We start from the raw sequence: 22428 nt of genomic DNA, 5'->3' as shown, positions 1-22428 counted from the left end.
GGCAGGAAAAATGACTGTATCTAGTTAATTAAAATGTATAGGAAACTATGGGCTAAGGTGGAGGAAAGAGTACAGAGCTCGGAAAATTTTGAGGAAAATATAGAAGGAAAAAAAAGACAGCATCTCATCTAATTTTCAAACCTGAGCACACCACTGAGAAAGAAACAGGCTCTGTTCTTCAACATTTCTCTGTTCATTTTTGGCTGAAGCAAATTAAGGTCATCCACTCTGGGAATAAATGAGGTTGCTCTGAGTTAGTTACCAAATCGACAGTGGCACAAGTAATGCTGCTAATGAAAATTATCCCAACTGTCTGACTCAGACATCGGCTCAGATTTCAATTCCCTGCAACCATTTGGTTGAAAGGATTTCATAATGATTTTCAAGAGACCATTTCAAGTTTCTATTTTATCTCAAGGAAAGAGGGGATGCATTTGTTCTCTGCTTTGAATCAGAAATATGCTTGACTTTGTAAAGATTGCACAGCGAGGGACTTCTCTGGTGGCGCAATGGTTAAGAATCCTCCTGCCAATGCAGGTGACACAGGTTCGAGCCCTGGTCCAGGAAGATCCCACATGCCACAGAGCAACTAAGCCCGTGGGCCACAGCTACTGAGCCTGCACTCTGAGAAGCCCCTGCACCGCAACGAAGAGTAGCCCCTGCTCTCTACAACTAGAGAAAGCCCGCACGCAGCAATGAAGACCCAATGCAGCCAAATAAATGAATAAATAATTTTTTTTAAAAAAAGAAGATTGCATAGTGAGAACACTGACCTGTAGCTTCTTTCTTTCTTTTTTTTTTTCCCCTAGGTAAGAAGTAAATTTATTGAGAGAGATACACACTCCATGGACAGAGTGTGGGCCATCTTGGAAAAGGAGAGGCCTCACCTGTAGTTTCTTAAAAATTATTCCTCGTTACATCTTTCTTCTGTTCAATTTCCCAGTAATTGTTGGAAGACCAACTCAGCAACCTTTCCTTACGTATTTCTTTGATACTCTACTCTTAAATTATAGCATCAGAGCTCATTATTCTTTTGCAGTGTGCTGAGATACATCAGTAGACCCCTGGTTATTATTCATTTATTCAGTACACTTTGCTTGAGAACTTACTATGTGCCAGGCAGTGTGTTGGTACCAGGGATCCAAAAATGGACGAAACAGATCCTTACCTACAAGGTGGTCACCGTCTAGCAAGGAGATAGGTAAGTAGATAAATATTTCCTTGATGTGTTCATATTATCAACAATATGAGCAGCTACTGTGTTCCAGGTGTTCATGTTAGATGCTGGGGATCTGTTCTTCACCAAAAAAAAAAAGAAAAGTTTTACTACCCATGTTAAGCAAAGATAAATTCAAAAGAAAAAGAAGTAATTTAAAAATCAGTAGGAAATGAGCATTCTGACATGAGCTATGTGGAAATGAGACAGACTTTGTCTGAGATAGTCCTATGCCTTTGGAAACGGGATGAAAAAAACATGAAAAGGGCAGTCAGGAAGACAGAAAACAGGAAAGTAAGAAGAGCAATACCCAGGAAGCTCTGCCTGGGGAATTAATAGCTGACAAGGTCTCCATCTGGCTTTGAGAAAGCAGGCCAACCAAGGTCACTGTGTTCTCCTTTGAGATTTTTCCATGAGTTGCATTAATGCCACAAGTTTAGCAGATTATTTACATGACAGTCAAGCCTGGGCATTAAGAGTTGGGGATGGAGGGAAATGGTGGTTAGCAGCTGAGTGTAAAATTATCCTAACACTACTATTCTGGTGAGAAGTACCAACTGCTTTTTGGACACATCTTTTTACCCATTTATTTTTATTCCAACCCAGAACCATTCTTTATGTTCACTAAGCCTTGGGGCTTATATTGACTTCCAATTATTTCACTTGAGTAATACCCTTAATAAGTATAAGCATGAGTCCTTTATTTTCTCTGAAACACTGCCAACTTCAGCTTTCCCCTCAGCAGGCAGAAACTTAATTAACATTTTGTTAATTTCTAGAACTGTTTCAATTTTCCCTTCTCTGGGGTTTCATAGATAAAGAATACAGTAGATGAGGCATAAAAATTAACATGGAACTAATCCAATTCTCAGGATGATTCAGAAAACCTAGACTGTTTTGGGAACTACTGTGTACATGGAGTATTAATTCATATATAACAGGGGAAGGGGAGCCTTGAGATGGCCTTGCAATCCTTTGGTTTACCCTATAGCTCCCACCACCTCTTTAAACTAATCCTGGCCTCTGCTGCCCCAGGAAAGCTTAGACCATAGTTGAAATTCAAATAGGAAGAAAAGAAGTTAATTTTTAGCTTTTAAACTTGCAGAGCTGAGTTCCTGCCATAAGCAATAGACTATTTAATCATCCATCTCTTCCATCCTTCCCCCATCCACAAATGGCGAGAGCAAATAAACCTTTGTGGATTGGAATGGGTGGCAAGAGTTTGGAAAAAAAAGCAAAAAAAAAAATAGAAATTATATGAGAGTCCTGTTCTTTGCCCTGTCAGTCCAGGGACTTGTGGGATGAAAGGGAGGTGGTTTTCCCTTTAAGCCTAAATATCTGAAACCCCCCAGTACTGACAAAAATGGTGGGCTGCCTGGCAGGGCTGGAAAGAGCCCTGAGTTTCCTCTCAGTCCCTGAGTGGCATAGCAAAGCATCCGAAATTCCTATGCCTCAGACCCCAAGAGAGACACAGAAGTTAGCGGACAGAGAGAACTAAGCCCCGAGGGTCCCACAGTGGAGCTGGCAGAATTCTGAGATAGTCCCAAGATTCCCATCCCCTTGTGTCTGCCCTGTATTCTCCCCTCCCCTTGAGTGTGGGTAACACTTGTGAATATAATGATATTTTACAACTGGGATTATGTTGTCTTATGTAACAAAAGTGAAGGTAATTTGAAGATGTAATTTGGGGGAGATTTTTTTTAACTTTTTTATTTTATATTGGAGTATAGTTTATTAACAACGTTGTGTTCGTTTCAGGTGTACAGCAACGTGATTCCGTAATACATATACATGTATATTCTTTTCCAAATTCTTTCCCATTTAGGTTGTTACATAATATTGAGCAGAGTTCCCTGTGCTATACAGTAGGTCCTTGTTGGTTATCCATTTTAACTACAGCAGTGTGTACATGTCAGTCCCAAACTCCCTAACTATCCCTTCCTCCCACCCTTCCCCCCTTGTAACCATAAGTTCATTCTCCAAGTCTGTGAGTCTGTTTCTGTTTTGTAAATAAGTTCATTTGTATCATTTCTTTTTAGAGTCCACTTATAAGTGATATCATTCGATATTTCTCTTTCTCTGTCTGACTTACTTCACTCAATATGACAATCTCTAGGTTCATCTATGTTGCTGCAAATGGCATTACTTCATTCTTTGTAATGGCTGAGTAATATTCCATTGTATATATGTACCACATGAAGATGTAATTAAGGTGCCTAGTCTGTTGACTTTGAGTTAATCAAGAGGGAGATTATCCTGGGTGGGCCTGGCCTAATCAGGTGAGTCCTTTAAAAGGCCTTCCCTGTAGGGAGAGACTGGCAGTGAAAGCTTCTTCTATTCATCTTGAAGAAGCAAAAGGCCATGTTTGAGGAGGGCCTGTGAGAGGGCCACATGGCAAGGACCTGGGGGCAGCACTAGATGCTGAGAGTGGACCCTGGCTGGCAGGTACCAAGAAAATGAGGACCTCGGTCATAAAACCACAAGAAAATAAATTCTGCCAACAGCCTGAATGAGCTTAGAAGCAGATGTCTCCCCAGAACCTCCAGGTGAGAATACAGCCTGGCTGACCTCTTGAGTTCAGCCTTGTAAGACACTGAGCAGTGGGCCCAGCTAAACTGTGCCTGGACTTGTGACCCATAGAAATTGTTAGATAATATATGGATCTTGTGCAAACAGGCCACTCAAGATGGCTGTTCTCTTGCTCTCTGTACATCCCCTGCTTGACCAGTGCCTGCCTCACCTACAGCCTACTCACCTGACTGACCTCCCCTCTTAATCACAGAGCCTAATCAGTAACTGCCTTCATGTTGGCCCCCGGCCCCAGCCCCAGCTAGTGATCGTTCTAATCTTTAGATCAGAGCGTCTCCACTGTGATGGTTTATCAAAGGGGAGGTGAGGGACGTGCCGCTCTGATGGTTTCCCTGGTAATTGATGAGGCAACCTGATGTCAATTCCCCCTAAAACTGGTAACCTTCCTACCCCCAGTAGCGAAGACCGAGACTGCTGCCGTGTCCTGCCTGCTGTCTGCTGTACATGGTGGGGTGTCACTCCAGGACCTCGCTTCAGACGTGTAAGATCCCCTATCCAATAAACCACTGATGTCTCTGTCGCTAACTCCTGGCTCTTTCTTCAGTCTTGCGGCTGGACAATTACAGGGCTTGCAGGCCTGCGGGGCTCAGCCCGACACGTGTTGTTTTATGCCACTAGGTTTGCGGCCATTTGTTACGCAACAATAAAAAACTAATCACACAGCCAGGAATGAGAGGATGCGGGCTTGGGCCGAGAGGCTAAAGACTGGATGGGAAATGGGTAAAAACTCTGTGGATGCTGGCACGGATGGGGTCGCCAAAGGCTCAACAAGATAAGTACTTTCTCAGGGGACAAGAGCAAAGATCTAGACACACAGAGCTCTCCCACTTATTTGGGATGGCTTTTGCACCCCTACCCAAGCCAAGCTTAGCAGCAACTCCGGGGATAAGAAAGCTGTAGAAGGTGCTGTTTGAAACTCCTAAATTTGACTGAGCTTAAACCTGAAATGGGTAAGAAAAATGTCAGAAGTACCTGAGTTTATTTCTAAATGTTGGGAGTAAGATTTCTGCTTTAGACAGGATAGGGGTTCAGGCAAGAAATTTTCAGTTATGGGGGAAGGGAAAGGCTTCATTTTTACACGGTCCAGTTTGTGGCATGTGACATCCATTTCTACCATCTTTCAGGGGAGTTTTGCATCAATGGGCAGAGCCCTCCCAGGGAAACACCGAGTCAAGGGTAAAAATCATCTCTTGTCTCCAACATTGTTACCCACTGTTACCCTGAGGAAATCAGTGTAAAATGAACATTCAGGGCAGCCTTAAAAAGTTGCCTCAGAGACTCCCAGGATAAAATGGCAAAATGAAGCCAGAGCCCAGGCCCTTGCCCACTCCGAACCTAACAAAATGAACAGCAGATGAATGTTAAGAACCAGCGGCGCTCAAAGGAGGGAACGCCACTTCAAGGCAACGTTTGAAATAGTGACTGGACAAAGAGAAATAGAAGATTCCAGGGATCAGGGTATGTCTCCTCCCCCTGCACGCCCTCTCACCCTCACCCATCCCCCACCCCGCACTCCTCAAGCAACCTATGGGAGGAAAGGTGAGGTGACAGAGTCCTGGGGAAAGTTCACTACTGTCTTCAATGAGGCAAGAAGTAAATGGAGAGGGAAAATAGCTGCCAGAGAAATACCAGGGGCCCCGTTGGTATGAGAATCTTCTTCCCCACAAGCTCACCATTTTCTTCTTTCTAGCCAAAAGCAAGCAAGCAAATGAGGATTCTACTCAAAATAGATAAATATCATCGAAAAAGCTTTAAGAAAGATAAATAATCCAGTAGAAAGATGGATAATATTCACAAACAAATGTCTCAAAAGAGAGGGAACAAAAATTATAAATATGTAAAAACGATGTTCAGCCTCATTAGTAATCAGTAAAGGCATTAACACCACAGTGAGGTTTTATTTTACATCCAACAGATTGGTAAACACTAAAACGCATGGCAATAACAAGCATGGGTAAGGGTGTGAATAACAAGCATGGGTAAGGGTGGGAAGGAATGGGGATTTTCATAAACTCCCAGGGGGGGTAGAAATTATAAGCCCTGGAAAACAATTCAGCTTTGTTTTGGATTGGAGGAACTAATACCACATCTGGGTGTGCTGCTCTGATCATTTTACCGAATAACCCTTAGGCTGCTAGTTTTGAGCGGAGCCCAGAATTAAAGCAGTCTCTGCAGCACCCACTACAGAAAACAGTATGGAGTTTCATCAAAAATTTAAAAACAGAACTATCATATGATCCAGTAATTCCACTTCTGAGTATTTATCCAAAGGAACAAAAACACTCATCAAAAAGATTTATGCACCCCATGTTCAATGAAGCATTATTCACAATAGCCAAGATATGGAAGCAACCTAAGTGCCTATAGAAAGACGAATGGATAAAGAAGATGTGCAATATATATATATATATAAATATTACTCAGCCATAAAAAGAGAATGAAATCTTGCTGTTTGTGACAACATGAATGGACTTTGAGTGCATTATGCTAAGTGAAATAAATCAGACAAAAAAAGACAAATACCACATGATCTCACTTATATGTAGAATCTAAAAAAAATTTTTTTAATTTAAAAGAAACGAACTATAGATTAGATACAAACAGGTGCCAGAGACAGGAGAAGTTGTGGACAAAAGGTATAAACTTTCAGTTATAAGTGAGTCTTGGGAATGTAATGTACAGCATGGTGACTACAGTTAAATAAAAAGGAAAAAACGTCTCTGCAGGAGGTCCAAGTTTTGATGCACTCCCTCCTTCTATTCACTGCTCATCACGAGTAAATCCAGGGAACTCCAAGTGTCTGTGGTTAATAAAGGCACAGTATGGAGTTGCTGGCAAGCCCTAATAAAAGAATCACGACAAAGACCCCTAGGACCCTCCTCTGCTGGTAACTACTCACCTTTTAAGAAACAGTCCCTTTGGGATCAGCAGATACACACTAGTATATATAAAATAAACAACGAGGTCCTATTGTATAGCATAGGCAACTATATTCAATATCCTGTAATGAACTATAATAGAAAAGAATCTGAAAAATAATAGATATAGATATAGATACATATGTATAACTGAATCACTTTGCTATACACCAGAAATTAACCTAACATTGTAAATCAACTAAACTTCATGTCACTACAAAAAAAATCAATCAAAGAAGGCAGCAAATGAAGAAAAGGAGGACAAAATAATTACAAGATATACAGAAAATATTTTTAATGGCAATAGTATGTCCTTCCCTATCAATAATTACTGAAAATATAAATGATTGAATTCCCCATTCAAAAGACATAGAGTGGCTGAGTTGATTAAAAAACAAAACAAACAAAAAACAAAAACAAGATCCATCTATATGCTGTCTATTGCTGTCTATAGGAGTCTCACTTTATTTATTTTTTGCATGCTTTTCTTTTTATTTTTTTTCACACACACACACTGTATTTTATTTTTAAAAGAGATAAAATAGACTGACACCAAGCATTGTAAATGGATGACCACAACAAAAGCAACAATGATTGCAATTACCAAACACGAAACACACTCATACTATGTCATAATATTGACATTCAGTCCAGTAATCCTCCACTGTAACAGCTCCTTTACTTTGCAGTGAAAATTGATTTGTATATTCTTTGCCTCTGAGCAAATCCCCTGATGATTTTTAAATTATGTTCACAGGTTTTAGTAATTAAATTTAATAATTTTAATAATTATTAAAATTAAAAGTGAGTACCTTCTGCCTCACTCTGCAAATAATTTCCAGATTTTTACTGACTTAAATAGTCCTGTCTGTGAACTGTAGGAATGCGAAACTGTATGAATTATAGGAATAAACTGTAGTACAAAATCAGTGAAGTATTACCTATAGAAATCCTCACTTTCCCAGAATTACAATACTTGAGAACATTTTGGAACACAGTTATTCTGAAATCATAATGTCAACACAAGTTAGCGTTGCTGCTTATTCTCAACTGAATCCTTACTAGGAAACCAGCCTGAAAAATCTTGGCTGCAGAGAAAGATGGTAAATACCTCTAGTCTCTCCAGCATAACTCTCCCAGCTGCATCTTCCCCCAGACAGTCACAGAAATGGGCCTTCTGAGATTGCATTTTAAAGGAAAGGAGATGAATAGAATGCCACAACCAGAACTGAACAAATGACTATTTCCCAGCTCCCACAGATGAGCGATGTGCTCTCTGACATAGCATCTGGAGGTACATTCATGCTACCTCTGTACAGCCAGACACTGTCAGACAAGGTGAACAGAACAGCCCAGTTTATATAAACTCTGAACCCTCACAACCACCAAAACAAAATTTTTTTTTTTTTTTCAAAACAAAATTTTTGGTGAGATTTCCAGTTAAGATTTAGAATACTTAGCCAAGTTTCAAAACTATTCCCAAGCACGGCAGTCCGTTAGAATTTCCAGGGTAAAAAAAGTAAGTGGTTCACTGCCGTTTCTCCGATCCCATAAAATCAGCAGAAATTTTGATTATTCTCTAGGTAAATCTTATCCTGCTCTGGGCTACATCCAACAGAAATTATGTAGGAACTACTTCAAGTCACTAGCATCATTTGAATCATTTCTGCTTCAAGTTAATGAAAGCAAGGTCAAGTTCTCAGCCCCCTGTTGGATCAGGCAGCACCTCTCTGTTCTTTGAGCAGTGTTCAACCCTCCAGGGAGCATCCCCCAAGTACTGTCAGAACGAACCTCAGCATCTCACTTCCTTGCTTCCTTGTGTGGTCCCTTTAAGGACCAGAAACATCAATTTGGAACCCGTTCTTCACCATTTGACTCACAACTTACCTTCCCATCCTTGTTATTGTTAAACTACTGATTTCATTCTTGGCTCAGATGTGAGTTTCTTAAACTCTTTGTCTCCCATCCCTCTTCTGGAAGTATAACTGGTCCTATCTCCTTCAGACTCCCAGACCCCTGTACCCTTTCCCCGCTCAGCACCACTATGACAGCACTTACCTCACTGCAGCATCATTGTGGGGCTCCCCTCTACACCAGAAGCCCCACGGCACTGTGGTTTGGCCACTTTGGTGAACTCAGGGCTTAGCATAGGGCCTGACACATGGCAGTTTCTCAATCAGTGTTTTCTGAATGAATGACCTGGCTTCTTGATTATAGCCCTGGATTGCACGTTTCAATTTAGCTTCCAACCACACTTTCTTCCCCACGGTTGGAACCTTTTACTTAAACCCTGGCCTGGACTTCCCTTAGGAGCCCACCGCAGCTGCAGAGCCTTCAGACCAAGAGAGTGTGACCGTCTGCTTCTCCCTCCTGGCCACAGCCAGCCTTGTGCCACCCAGCAACTTTTCCTCTATCCCAAATGAGAAATAGATGTATCCTTGGACACAAAGGGACTAGGTAGAAGAACACAGAAGAACCAAGCAAATCTATGTCCACTATTTGTAATACAATTCTAAGTAGTCTGCCAAAGACCACATACACAGTTGCGCGCCTACCAAGTGATAGGCACTGTGCTATGCTTTACACACGTCCATTCATTTAATCCTGTCAACTCTTTGAGGAAGAGATCATTATCTCCATTCTACACATGAGAAAAGTAAGATTCAAAAGTTTATGTAACTAACCAAAGATGACATAGCTAAGTCAACAGTGGGGTTGGGATTCACACCCAGGTTTGCCCAACTTCAACACTAAGGCCAATGCTATTTCCACTATACTGCTAAGCCATACTATGGTGCTCTTAAAAATTGGGCTCTACGAAGTATATCTAATGCTCTTGAAACAATGAAAAACATCTTCAGATAGAAGACACCAAGACTAAGAAAAAGGTAAAGCTTGGTACATAAAGAAAAACAAAGTCCTTCGGTCAAAGGAATTTGATGACAGTTAAGATAGACATAGCAATGCAAAATGTTGTAACTATGGATGAATTGAATTAATGATGGTACAACACGTTAATGGATCATAGTAAGATTTAAAATAATTAGGAAAATCAGACTAGACTTCATAAATGAGAATCTCTGATTTTTTTAAACAGCACTATTTGAACAAAGGGAACACTACAGAAGAACCAAGAGTTATTTATAAAATTGTAACAGTTTTTCCCACTCTGCTTTTTCAAGCACACAAACTGTCTCATTACTTGTTGTGAATACCAAATAACCCAGGTCAGAAGTCGGCTAGCACACAAATAACCGTGCAACACAAAATGTTCTCCTACAATCAGATGACTGAGCAAGATTAATCAGAGAAAGCATTTTCACTTTCACATAATCTTCGAATACTTACCTAGAGCAAGTATTTAACTATTTCCTTGATCAGATGACAGATAATCGTACAGACAAAATTTACATGAGGGGAAAAAATGATGTTTTAGAAAAAGCCAGAGTTTTCATATATAAATCTGGGCTCCTCAGACTAGCTCCAAGTCACCTCTGATATGCCTCCTCTCCCAGCACCCCTCCCCAACTGGCTGCCTTGATTTATTGCCACCATTAAAAAAAAAAGTTCACTTACGCAAACATTCCAGCCACACTGACCATCTTTTAGTCTCTCAAACTTGCCAGATCTTTCCCATGTCAAAGCCGTCATTCCATCTGCTTCAGTCTCCCCAATATATCCCTGGCTCAGATACCTCCACATCCTTCAGTCCCAGCCTAAGGGTGTTACTTCCTTGGAGAGGCGTTTCCTGACCACTGGACGTGAAGCCATCTCTCACACCATTTTCTCTTGTGGCACCCATCTCTTTTCCCCCAAAGTACCAGCCAACCTTTAGAAAGATACATTCCCGTGTGAATTTACTTGCTTAACTCTCTCCTTCACTAACTCCATGAGGATAGGAACCTGGGGATTGTGTTCATCAGTGTTTATCCAAGATCTAGCCTAGTGTCCAGTAGTTAATGGGAACTCAAAAATATTTGCTACGTAGTGGATATACAAGTGTCAAATTCAGGGGAGGTGTTTGGGTTATAGATTTGACTTTAAAAATCATTAGCATACTGATGGTATCCAAAGCCACAAGGCTTACATTACAGAAATGTTCCTGAAATGTGTATAAAATATTTGTTTTTGTACATTGTGCTCCTCCCCTCTGCTCTAAGCCCACCGGGGACCACTGATGGATCTCAGGTCCCCTAGATAGGGAAAGCTGTTGCTTCCAGTGCATCTCAGAACAGAGATGACTACAGAGCAGGCCACACATCCTTTCACTGCCCCATCCCTTGATTCTCCACTGTGCTGATAGATCAGACTTTACTCACAGGTTAGGTGAGTAAATAGCCAAAGGAAATTACTACATGGAGGGTGAATGCTCTTAACTATATGGTAAATAAGACTGCCTTTAAAATCCAAGGGAAGGACTTCCCTAGGTGACACAGTGGTTAAGAATCCACCTGCCAGTGCAGGGGACACAGGTTCGAGCCCTGGTCCGGGAAGATCCCACATGCCACAGAGCAACTAAGCCCGTGAGCCACAACTACTGAGCCCGCGTGCTGCAACTACTGAAGCCCACGTGCCTAGAGCCCGTGCTCCGCAACAAGAGAAGCCACCACAATGAGAAGCCCGCGCACCGCAACGAAGAGTAGCCCCCACTCCCTGCAACCAGAGAAAGCCCGCTCGCAGCAATGAAGACCCAATGCAGCCATAAATAGATAAATAAATAAATAAATTTATAAAGAAAAAAAAAAGAAGTCCCTATGTATCAGTCTAATTGTCCTTAAGTATTCTGTCTCTTCTCTCTGGAAGACTTTAAGATTTTTCTTTGTCTTTGATCTACAGGTTTTCCACAATGTTTCTAGATATAAATTTGGCTTTATTTATCTTGACCCAGACTGATAGTCACCTTTAATCTGAAGACTTATGTCTTTTTTTTAATTCTAAAAATTGTCAGCCATTTCTTTTCAGATACTGCCTCATCCCCATTCTATTCTGTTCTTTTTGATCCTATTAGATATATGTATAAACTTTTCAGTCCAATCTCTCTCTCAGATTCAGCATCTCTTCTCTGTATACTGTACTGAGTGATTTTCTCAAATCTATCTTCCAATTTACTAATGTTACATTCTACTATTCCTAATCTACTATTTAACCTAACTATTGAGTTTTCATTCCAATGCTTATTTCCCAAAAGTTCTTAGTTCTTTTTCTAATCTCTCAGTTCATTTTTCATACTCTCCTGTTGTTCTGTGGGCTTTTTCCTTTTTTCTTCACCTTAAGAAGATTAAATATAATAAGTATTAGGTCTATTTTAGCTAGTTCTACTATCTTCAGTTCTTGTGGTGTTACTTCTCCTCCTAGTTGCATATGCTGCCTTCCTCTCATGGTGATTCCTTTCCTTGTGTGATTTGCAATTTTTTTATCTTCAGCAGAGTTGTTTCTCTGGGAGTCCCATGTATGATCTCTGGTTATCTCTGGAGAATAATTTCCATTTGTCTCTACCGGACTTCAGGCTCTATATCAGTGTATATATAAATTTTTAATTTGGCATCCCACAAGAATGATAAATCAGGATGCTACCTCCAGCTTTCCTGGGCTGGTGAGCCACATTTTTCTAATTCCTATTCTATGGATTGGGCAGTCTTACAAGGCTTCTACTTCTATTCATTTATCTCAGTTCCAGAGCCCTACCTTACACAATCCTGAGGCCTCATCTCCTGACTTTGTGTGAGTGTTAAAATTCCAGAAAAATTACATACCTCTACCCTTTATTGTACATACTGTGTGTACGTGTGCACACACACACATGAGCCAGCCTTCTACCCTCCCAACTCCCCAACTATACAATAAACCCTAGGGAGAAAACGCTTTTCCAATCCATTTGTTTAATACCTGGCACAGAGCCTATAACAGGTACTCAACAAATATATGATGGACAAATGAATGGATGGATGAAGAGATGAAAGAATGAATAATACGAATTAATAACAGAATATACAGTCAGACCACCAAGGATAGATTCACCACATCTGCTTAAGAGAAGTGGATATTATTTCTATTTCTAATTTTTTTTAATTTCCTTAAAATAGTGCAGTTTCTATTATGGTAGGGATTTTTCCCTACATTATTACTAAGCTGTCTTTTAATCTTACTCTCAATCTTTTAACAAAGATATCTAATTATATAGAAGTATTCGAGTTTCCCAAAATATGTGCTTTCACTGCCAAGGGCCCCCACAACCAAAAGAAAGAAAGTTTTGTTTAGTATGTAGAAGGTACTCAATAAATATTTATTTATTGAACTTAATCTTTTTTTTCTTAAGATTTAATTAATTAATTTATTTATTTATTTTTGTCTGCATTGGGTCTTCGTTGCTGTGCACGGGCTTTCTCTAGTTTCAGTGAGCGGGGGCTACTCTTCGTTGTGGTGTGTGGGCTTCTCATTGTGGTGGCTTCTCTTGTTGCAGAGCATGGGCTTTAGGTGCACGGGCTTCAGTAGTTGCGGCACATGGGCTCAGTAGTTGCGGCACGTGGGCTCTAGAGCGCAGGCTCAGTAGTTGTTGCTCCGTGGTATGTGGGATCTTCCCGGACCAGGGCTCAAACCCATGTCCCCTGCATTGGCAGGCGGATTCTTAACCACTGTGCCACCAGGGAAGTCCACAAGACACAAATTATTATCTTCTCTTCCTATTCCTTTCCACAATCTCCTTGGACAAAAAATATGTGTGTATGGGGGGAAGAGGGTCTATATATTTCTTACATCATATCCTCCTGCTTCTTGATGTTAATCCTGTTAAGCCTTAACTGTGTACAAGGTGCCTCCTCTATATGATGGGGAGCTCTTTATGATCTGAGCTTTCTGGGCTCAGCTAGTGATGTGTGAAATGAGAAATAAAGTAATTAGCAAACCCTCTATCTCTGCAACAGCTGGCTAAGAGGTCAAGAGCTCACCTTCTCCTTCTCTAGGACAATAAACCTCATGGCTCCCTATTAGAGGTCTGCCCTTTGCAATAAAATATGACATAAGAGAGAAATTTAAATGCATCCATTTAACATTTGCAAAAATATTAAGCCAAGAACATTTGACAGGTTGGTTTTGAGTTCTGGTTTTTAGGTTCCTTCCCTTTCAGCAATCCTACCTTTTCCTTTTACAATTAATTCTTGAGTACATACACTATCCAAAGCAATCAGAAAGAGAGCCTGCACATGAGTATTCAGGGATGCATTTAGCTTGATTCCAAATCTCCTATCTGAATCCTAGTTCTGTGTCTTTCCCTGAATGTTCCATTAGGTCCTCAGACTCAGCAATAACCAAAATTGAATCCATTCACCTTTCCCCAAAACTAGCTTTGCTTCTTGACTTTCTTCTTTTATCAGCAGTTAAAAAAAAAGAAAAGAAAAGAAAAAAGAAAAAATGAGTTTAGAACAGCAGTTCCCAACCTTTCCTGGTTCACAGCATCCTTAGTGTCTAGTTAATTTTATCACAGTGCCCCTAGACCAAAAGAAATACTTAATAGTTCCATTCATTAAGCAGCTAGGTCCAAACAAATTTGTAAGTTGTATGTACTCACAACTTAATTATATTTGAAAAGTAATACACATAAAATTTTAAATGATATCTTATTTCTTAACCACATTTACTTAATAATGGTATATATGCACACATTGGGCACCACACAACCTCTGCAATCTTGGAACCAAACTGGACACCACTACCCTCACTTCCTGCTTCACAATCATTTTCACGCGGTACTTGCTTTTCATCACAGCAACCACCAAAAATCCAGCTTTGCAAAGATACAACAGCACCAAAAGGAATGTATCATTATGATACTGACATTGTGACCTACATCAAGCTAGTAGTTCTTGTGATGTCCAGTAGTCACAGAATAAAATTATGTTTCCCTCAAAATTGTAAAATATCCTGCAACAGTCCCTGCGAATTCACTCTGGTGTCCCAGGGCACCTGAGCCACAGTTTGGGGACTGAAGGGTTAGAGTGATAGTTTGGTACAAGCTTTGATAGATCATTGCAGTAATGACTCCCATGAATCATGCCTCCTGTATCCATGCTCTCAAGCCAATATGACTTGCTTTGGCCAATGGGACATTAGTAAATGTGACACAGGCTGAGGCTTGAAAAATATATGTACTTTGGGGTTTTCCCTCTCTTGCTGCTGGAAACCCTTCTGCTGCCATATGACACACTCAGGCTATCCCCCGGGGGATAAAAGACCTGGTGGAGAGAGGACCTAGTCATCCCAGCCATCCCAGACATGTGAGTGAGGCCAACCTAGACCATTCAACTCAAGCCAAGATGACCCAGACTGAAAGAGCTGCCCACTGACCCACAGAATCATAGAACATAGTGAAACTTTTTTTGTTTTAAACCATTATGTTTTGGGTGTTTTTTAGGCAGCCAAACTAAATGATAGGATGTTAAAACAATTGCACTTTATACTTTAGGCAATGGAAAATCAATGAGAATTTCTTAATTAAGTTGAATAGAGTTATTAAATACATGAATGCTTGATCATTCAATTATCCCCTTAAAATTCTTTTAGAAAAAACTCGTGATTTCCAGTCATAGCCTCAGGAACAGATCCTGAAGTTCATAAACATTTCATTGCCAATGAGATTAGAAAATTGACTTCATTTGTTTGAACCACAGTTCCTAAAATTATAATATAAGTGATCACTAATCTATAAGGAAGCCTGATTGTAAAGGAAAATGTGAATTTTAACTTGGTTGTCAAAAAGGTGACTAGAAACCTTGATGCAAAGTATAAGAATAGCCCCTTCAACAAGAGGTCAGACCACTGACTACTATAACTAAGTGGCCGAAACCCAGCTGCAAACTCAGAACCAATGGAAATGGCCTCATAGTGGCAGAAATGTCTGCCACAAGATACTGAGTCTTGCTTCTAATCAGAGCCATTCCCAACCAAATGCTATTTCAATATAGCAGGGTTTCAACCAGAACGCACAGATTGTCAGATGGAACAGCTGTCAGCAGGGAAAGTAGGCCAATCATCTAAAAAAACACAGGCATGGCCTTGAAAGTACAACCAGGAGCTGCTCTTTGGGACTACATGTTTCAATGTGCTCAGAGAACATCACCATTCAACAGCACAATAAAACATGTTCTTTATAAGAATGAGACCGCATCATCAAGAAAATATTGAATGCTTGTGGAAATAAATTGAAAGCCCTTCAGTAAGATTTCCACTAAAAATGATGAAGAAGGGGGCTTCCCTGGTGGCGCAGTGGTTGAGAATCTGCCTGCCAATGCAGGGGACATGGGTTCGAGCCCTGGTCTGGGAAGATCCCACATGCTGCAGAGCAACTGGGCCCGTGAGCCACAACTACTGAGCCTGCGCGTCTGGAGCCTGTGCTCCGCAACAAGAGAGGCCGCGATAGTGAGAGGCCCGCGCACCGCGATGAAAAGTGGCCCCCTCTCGCCGCAACTAGAGAAAGCCGTCGCACAGAAACGAAGACCCAACACAGCCAAAAATATTAATTAATTAATTAATTTTTTAAAAATGATGAAGAAAAATAGTATAAGTTCTTAAGGTAGTAAATGCTAGTTATCTAGAAACTTCACTTGTGTGGAAAATTCCATTCCCCAGGAGCCATTGCGAACGATGCTTTTGGCATCTCCATGAATTAGAGGTAACTCTGTGTACCAGCTCACCCCGAGCTTGTTAGTATCTACGGTTTTATTCTCTTGAGTGGGAGAATTCTCCCAACCCTCAACGGCCCCAGGATGGCTGAGGCACTGGCTCTCCTCAGACATCAACCCTGCTTCCTGGGAAGAAGACCACGTGGGGCACTGGAGGAAGAGGATGACCATTGCCTCATTTGGGCCCACAGGTGAGCTCCTTTCTGACCAGGTGAGGCTCTGCAGAAAAGAGAGAGGGATGGAGTCAGTAGCCACAGATCACAAGGGGGCCGGTCCTGTGCAAGAATCCATGTAAAGAGGTGTCCAGCAGAGAAAAGCTGACCCAATTCCAGGTGTACTGCCTGTGGCCAAGACCCTGCTCCCCCCACCAAGGAAACAGACAAAAGAAGAAGGGAAAGCACACACCAGTCACCATGAGCACCGGAAACACAGCGGTGAAAACAGCCTATACAGAAGCAAACACGTATTTAACCCATTTTGTGTAGTTACGGAAGCTTTAGAAAATATGGATGAGGAAAGAAAGAGAGAGGAAAAGAACAGACTATGTACATATATAATAAGTGTGTTCATACGCAGAATGCTATATTAGAATCTTTTCTTCAGGTATCAATATGTGCATCAATGAATTGTTTTGAATTGCTGCATCATATCCAATTTTGTTGACACATCTTTTTAATCAATCCCATGTTTTTGAATATCCAAATTCTATTTTGCCGTTGTTGTTATTTCTTGGGGGTGTCAGGAAGCCCCAGTTCAAGGCTAACTGAGCAATAGAGAGGAGACTGACAAGTGGAAATCAAAACATCAGCCTTATTTCTGATAAAAGTTGGATAAAGGACATGGATCAGGTATGCAGCCCACTGAGATTCCTAACGCGGTAGCTGGAATTAAACAGAATTTCCCAAACATGCACAGACAGAGCTGGAAAACCGCGGGCCTCCCCAGTGGAGGGAGGCCTTTCCCATAAAAGCTCCACCTGCAGGAAGCTGATGAGAGCGCATGCTCTCCACAGGCAGACATCCCAAATCGCCTCAAATAGTCAACGCTACTATCCAATTGCAGAGAAAGACGATATACACTCCCAATAGCGATGGATCAAAGTGCTCTTTCTTCACATCCTTTTCTACTGTGACAGGTTCAAATGGTATCTCACTGTTGTTCGGTTTTCATTTCTCCATATGCAAATTTTTCTATATATATATTGGCCATTTTTATTTCTTCTTTACTGACTGCTTTGATATGCCCTTTGCCCGTTTCTCTAGTGAGATCTTCATATTCTTATTCATTTGTAAGATGCAAAAATATTTAAGCAAGTCGCTCTTCTTAACCTTAGAATTGTGATGCATGGGGTAGCAGTTAGAATCATAAGGTTGACAAAGCACGACATTGATGTTGAGACTGATCGTTTCCATATTTATTAAAACTTTTACTTATGCCAAAACAGGAACCTATTTGAAGAAGAGATGGGTTTTTGGAAAAGGTCAAGTTCTATTGCCCACAGAAGTGCTTAGATTTAATATCTTCTGATATTAAGTCCATGCACTGACATTTTTAATCCAAATTTTAAGAAACTTGATTATTGATCCAGAAGTGTCTAATGTGAAAAAATCCTTATGGATGTACCTTATTTCATCACATATTCAATACATGGAAATTTGAAATTTTGGAGAAAAATGTAACTACTTGTTCTCTTTATTAAAAATGCCATCAGATAAAGCAGAAGCTAACACACCATTGTAAGGCAATTATACTTCAATAAAGATGTTTAAAAAAAAAAATGCCATCAGAAACTTCAGGTGTAAACTACTGACTGAGGCAAGGTGCACCGTCAAAATGATTGAACTCATACAGACGTTATAGAACAAACTGATAGTTCCAGGATGTTGCTCCATAACTTGCCAAGAATAGCTTCTTTATATTTTTAGGTATTACCATTGACCACTGACAAACAGAATACTCTTCAAAGAACTTTTATGGATTATTCAATAATATTTTTATGAAAGGTCTTAAAGCAATGGATATTGAACAACTGCTAGTAAACAATGCTTTCACCAAAATGTCTTTAGCTATTCTTTCTATTAAGAGAATAACCAAATCACTAAATTTCAGAATTCTAGAATTCCTGCTATTACGCTTTGTCCCAAAATCTTCCCTCCATCATCCTTATATTTCTCCATAAAGTATAAAAATGCCTGTTAGAGCCCTTATCGTTCATCACCATTCATTAATTCAACAGACATTTTTAAGAACCTGCTAACAAACATTCTTAAGAACTTAGCTATATTTGGAGCTAAGGATAAATGCAGGTAAAACAGTTTCTACCCTCAAGGAAAACATGGTCTATAGCTTACATAATGGGGGAGATAGGCAAGTAACAGAAAAAGAGAATTCACTGTGGTATAATCAAGCACTGACTGCTGAGACAGCCCAATGGAGCAGCTACTAATCAAGTCTGAGGGAAGCAGAGGAGGCTTCCAGGAGGAAGTGATGAGTCACTGAGTCCTGGAGGATGAGCAGATTCTATCCAGGGGAAGAAAACGAGGGTAATTCAGGGGGCTGGTATAAAGGCACAGAGGCAGGATGAGTCACAACGTGGAGAACTTCTATAAGGAGTTCGGTTTAGCTGAAGCATAGAGTTGGGGTAGGGACAGACGATGGTGAGAGACTGCACTACAGAAGGAATATTCCATCTTTACCTCTCAATGGATGCTGACAAAAATTGATGATGAAAAGGGTATTCATACCCTCCTCCTCCATTTCACAGTTAAAGAAACAAGCCCAGTGAGATTAAGTGACTTGCCCAAGGTCACATATTTCTCAAATTACTAAGATAAAATTCCAATTTAGAAATTCTGATTCCAGAGCTTAGACTCATCAGCTAGTCATGAATGGATTTTATGCTATGCTAAGGAATTAAAATTTTACCTTGAGAAGGTCACGGGAGGCCAAGGATTTTAGGCAGGAGAATGACATGGTCAGCTGTACCTTTTAAAAGGAAGGCCCATGTTACTGGGGGGGAATAAATGGGGCTACATGTGATATGGAACTACTACATACAGTTCTGCATGTTGTATCCTCTACAACCTAGGGAGGGTCATGAAATGTGGTCTGTGAATGGCACCCCGGAGTGATGCAGTGCTCGACCTACATGGCCAGATTGAGTGTAATTGCAAGTAAGGAGGCTAATACAGTACTTCAGACATGAAACGTAGGAAGGGTTGTGCTAAAGAAGGGCAATAGCAGAGAAAGGAAGGGGTCATATTGCAGAAATAATGACGTAGAATCAACAGGAGTTGGTGGCTGGTTGGATGAAGATGGTGATACAGAGAGAGCAGTCAAAAAGAAAACGGTTTTATCTTGTGTGGATCTGGCTAAGTCGGAACCACATTTTAGAATCGCCTTCCCTATTTGGTTTGGGGTTAGATTTGGTTCTAGGTTAGAAACTTGCACAAGATTTGGGAAGTGAAAGGAAGCAACAGCCCTTATGCTCTGAAGATCATCACGGTTAGAGGTAAGATGAGGCAGACACAGAGAAATGGCAGATGCCAGCCTGCCCTCACCCTCCTTCTCCACTCTGCAGCCTCTTCCACCTCCAGGGCCAGCAGCTCTACCCATCTGCATGCCCCGCTGACCAACAGCAACCAGTGACCAGAGGCTGGAATGCAAATTCACAGAGGCAGTTGCTAGGACCAGGTGACAGCCTTGCACAGACCTCTACACCTGCCCCCTTAGGGGTCCCTCTCAGCAGACTCCCCTCAAGCTCTGACTTGCCCACTGTGCCAGTGCTTCAGGAGGACTACTTAGTGACTTCCCTGATTCACCAACTCTCCTTTCTGGACCCCTCTTTCTCCAGGTTCAGTTCCTGATCCCAGCAGTTTCTTTTGCAGCAATTTGAAAAAATGAATCTAAAATTCATATAGATCTGCAAAAGATGTGTAATAGTCAAAACAGCTTTGAAAATGAACAAAATTGGAGGATTTACACCAGCTGATTTCAACACTTATTATAAAGGAATCTATAACAGAGCTGTAAAGATGGACACCCAAATTTTACAGGGGCAAAACATTTGGTAAAATTGTTGTCTGAGATGACTTGGAAAGCAGGCCACATGCCTAGTGAGGCCGTAGCTCTGGGCAAAGTGATTGGCAAGAGAATAACCGGGCTCACTTTCTTTCTACTGCAACAAAGCATTATAAGAAATGAGCTCAGGAAATAAGTGGCCAGTTTGCAAGCAGAAATTGAGGGTCCAGAAATTGGATGCCTGACTAGAAAAGCTGTATGATAGCTGTTAGACCCCGAACACAAAAGCCTATTAAAATCCAGCTTTGCTGCTGCCATTGGGCTAACCGAAGTTACTTGTGGTGGGGTTTGAGGGCGATGGCCCTGACTGAAGGGGTATGACAGCATCTCCCGCTGTCCCTGACACCACTGTGAGGCCTCTGTCCACTCAACATCATGAGAGGAAACACAGTCCTGATGCAAAGAAATTTGGATCAGAGAAAACATATTCCAGGGCCACACCAGTCCTCCAGGAACTGCAGGCAGTGAGGCTGCCTCAGCCTCCCAAAATGCCCGAGCAACAAGATGGACGGGAGAAGGGCCTTGCCTTCATTCTGGAGATGTTTGCATCCGGATAAACTCCATGCCTAAAGGATGTGCTGAAAATCCAAGCTCCAGAAATATGTGGAATGTTTCTTGGAACTGGGCTTCTAACAACTTTCAACGGTGCAAACAAAAGCATTGTAAATCAGGCTTTTCTGAGAAAAAGGTGCTCAAAGATTCAGTAAGCTTGGTTACTAGTATTCTTAGCAGGATTTTCTGTTCTTTCATTCTCAGTCACTTTATTACAACTTAATCTTTTTAAGTCCTACTTTGGATTATTCAAGCTTCTCAGAAGTACTTTGGATTATTAGAATTACAGACTTCATTTTGAAATTGCTTTTCATAGGCTCAAAAAATCTTATTATAGTAGTGCCTTCTTTCATCCTGCTTTTTAAATCCAAGGGTCACTGGTGTATGCTCTTAGAAGAATTATGTCAGTTTTACTGAATTTTGTTCCCATATCAGTTTTGGTTTCATTACCTTGTTTGCTTCAGGGAGTTTAATAATATAATTAGCTAGATTCTTGGGATATTACTGTCTTTATTCTACCTCATTTTATAGCTTTTGGGTATTTTTGGAAATCTGAGAACTTTCAGGTAGGTTTTGTGAATACTTTTTACACAGCCAAGTTACAGAGTGACTTATTTAGATGTGGATGATATTTGTTCAGTATATCAAGATGAATTTCAGAAAATTATTCTTCCCATCAGTCAGCATGTTTTTCTGAAGAGTGCATTCATTGTCTTATGCTTTTACAGAGAGAATATATGTCCAATGTGCAGAACTGTGATTTCAGACCATAGAAACAGATGGAAAGATGGGGCTGCCTCATCATACCTTCAAATACAATTAAGTCCGATGAACTATTAAAACCACAAAAAACTAATTTCACTTGGTTACAATGACTATTAGTAAATCCATTCAGATGGATTTCAGTACTAAAAATTAAGAAAAATGTTTCCAAACACTTTTAGAACACCAGAACAAGATTTAAGCATGTTTTAATTCTTTTAATTTAAATGAGTGAAAGAACACTGTTTTTGAAAATATAATAGTCAACCTAATGTATATGTCAACAATATTTCTTCAATCCTAATTACTTGACATATGATTGAGACGTAAAATTGTAAATGTGTTTTCTTGTTAATTTTACCAAAAACAGCAACTGGATAACTAGCTATAACTAGTTGTTTTAGAGGAACTTGGGTATTCTTTTCTGACATTGTTTCAGAATAAAGAATATTTTTCATAATATTTTAAGATATATCTTTATCCAAAGTCTCAAAAATTTCTTAATTTTCATAAAATTTGTATTTTTAAATGAAAGTTCCATATGCTATATTTTACCTGTAGCCATTAGATTTTCTAAGTGCATATTAATTTACTGAGGATGATATATTTTAATATCATATTACTCTTTGTAATATGA

The 22428-nt window shown here is 40.4% G+C and overlaps 1 pseudogene; it reads left to right on the top strand.

Annotated features, from left to right (window-relative positions):
* Positions 1-21085: 21085 nt before the first annotated feature.
* On the top strand, positions 21086-21869 carry LOC118898968 (annotated as a pseudogene).
* Positions 21870-22428: the final 559 nt, after the last annotated feature.

Source organism: Balaenoptera musculus, chromosome 1 (assembly GCF_009873245.2).
Source record: "Balaenoptera musculus isolate JJ_BM4_2016_0621 chromosome 1, mBalMus1.pri.v3, whole genome shotgun sequence".
Taxonomy (NCBI): Eukaryota; Metazoa; Chordata; class Mammalia; order Artiodactyla; family Balaenopteridae; genus Balaenoptera; species Balaenoptera musculus.
This window is presented reverse-complemented; position numbering and strand designations above follow the sequence as displayed.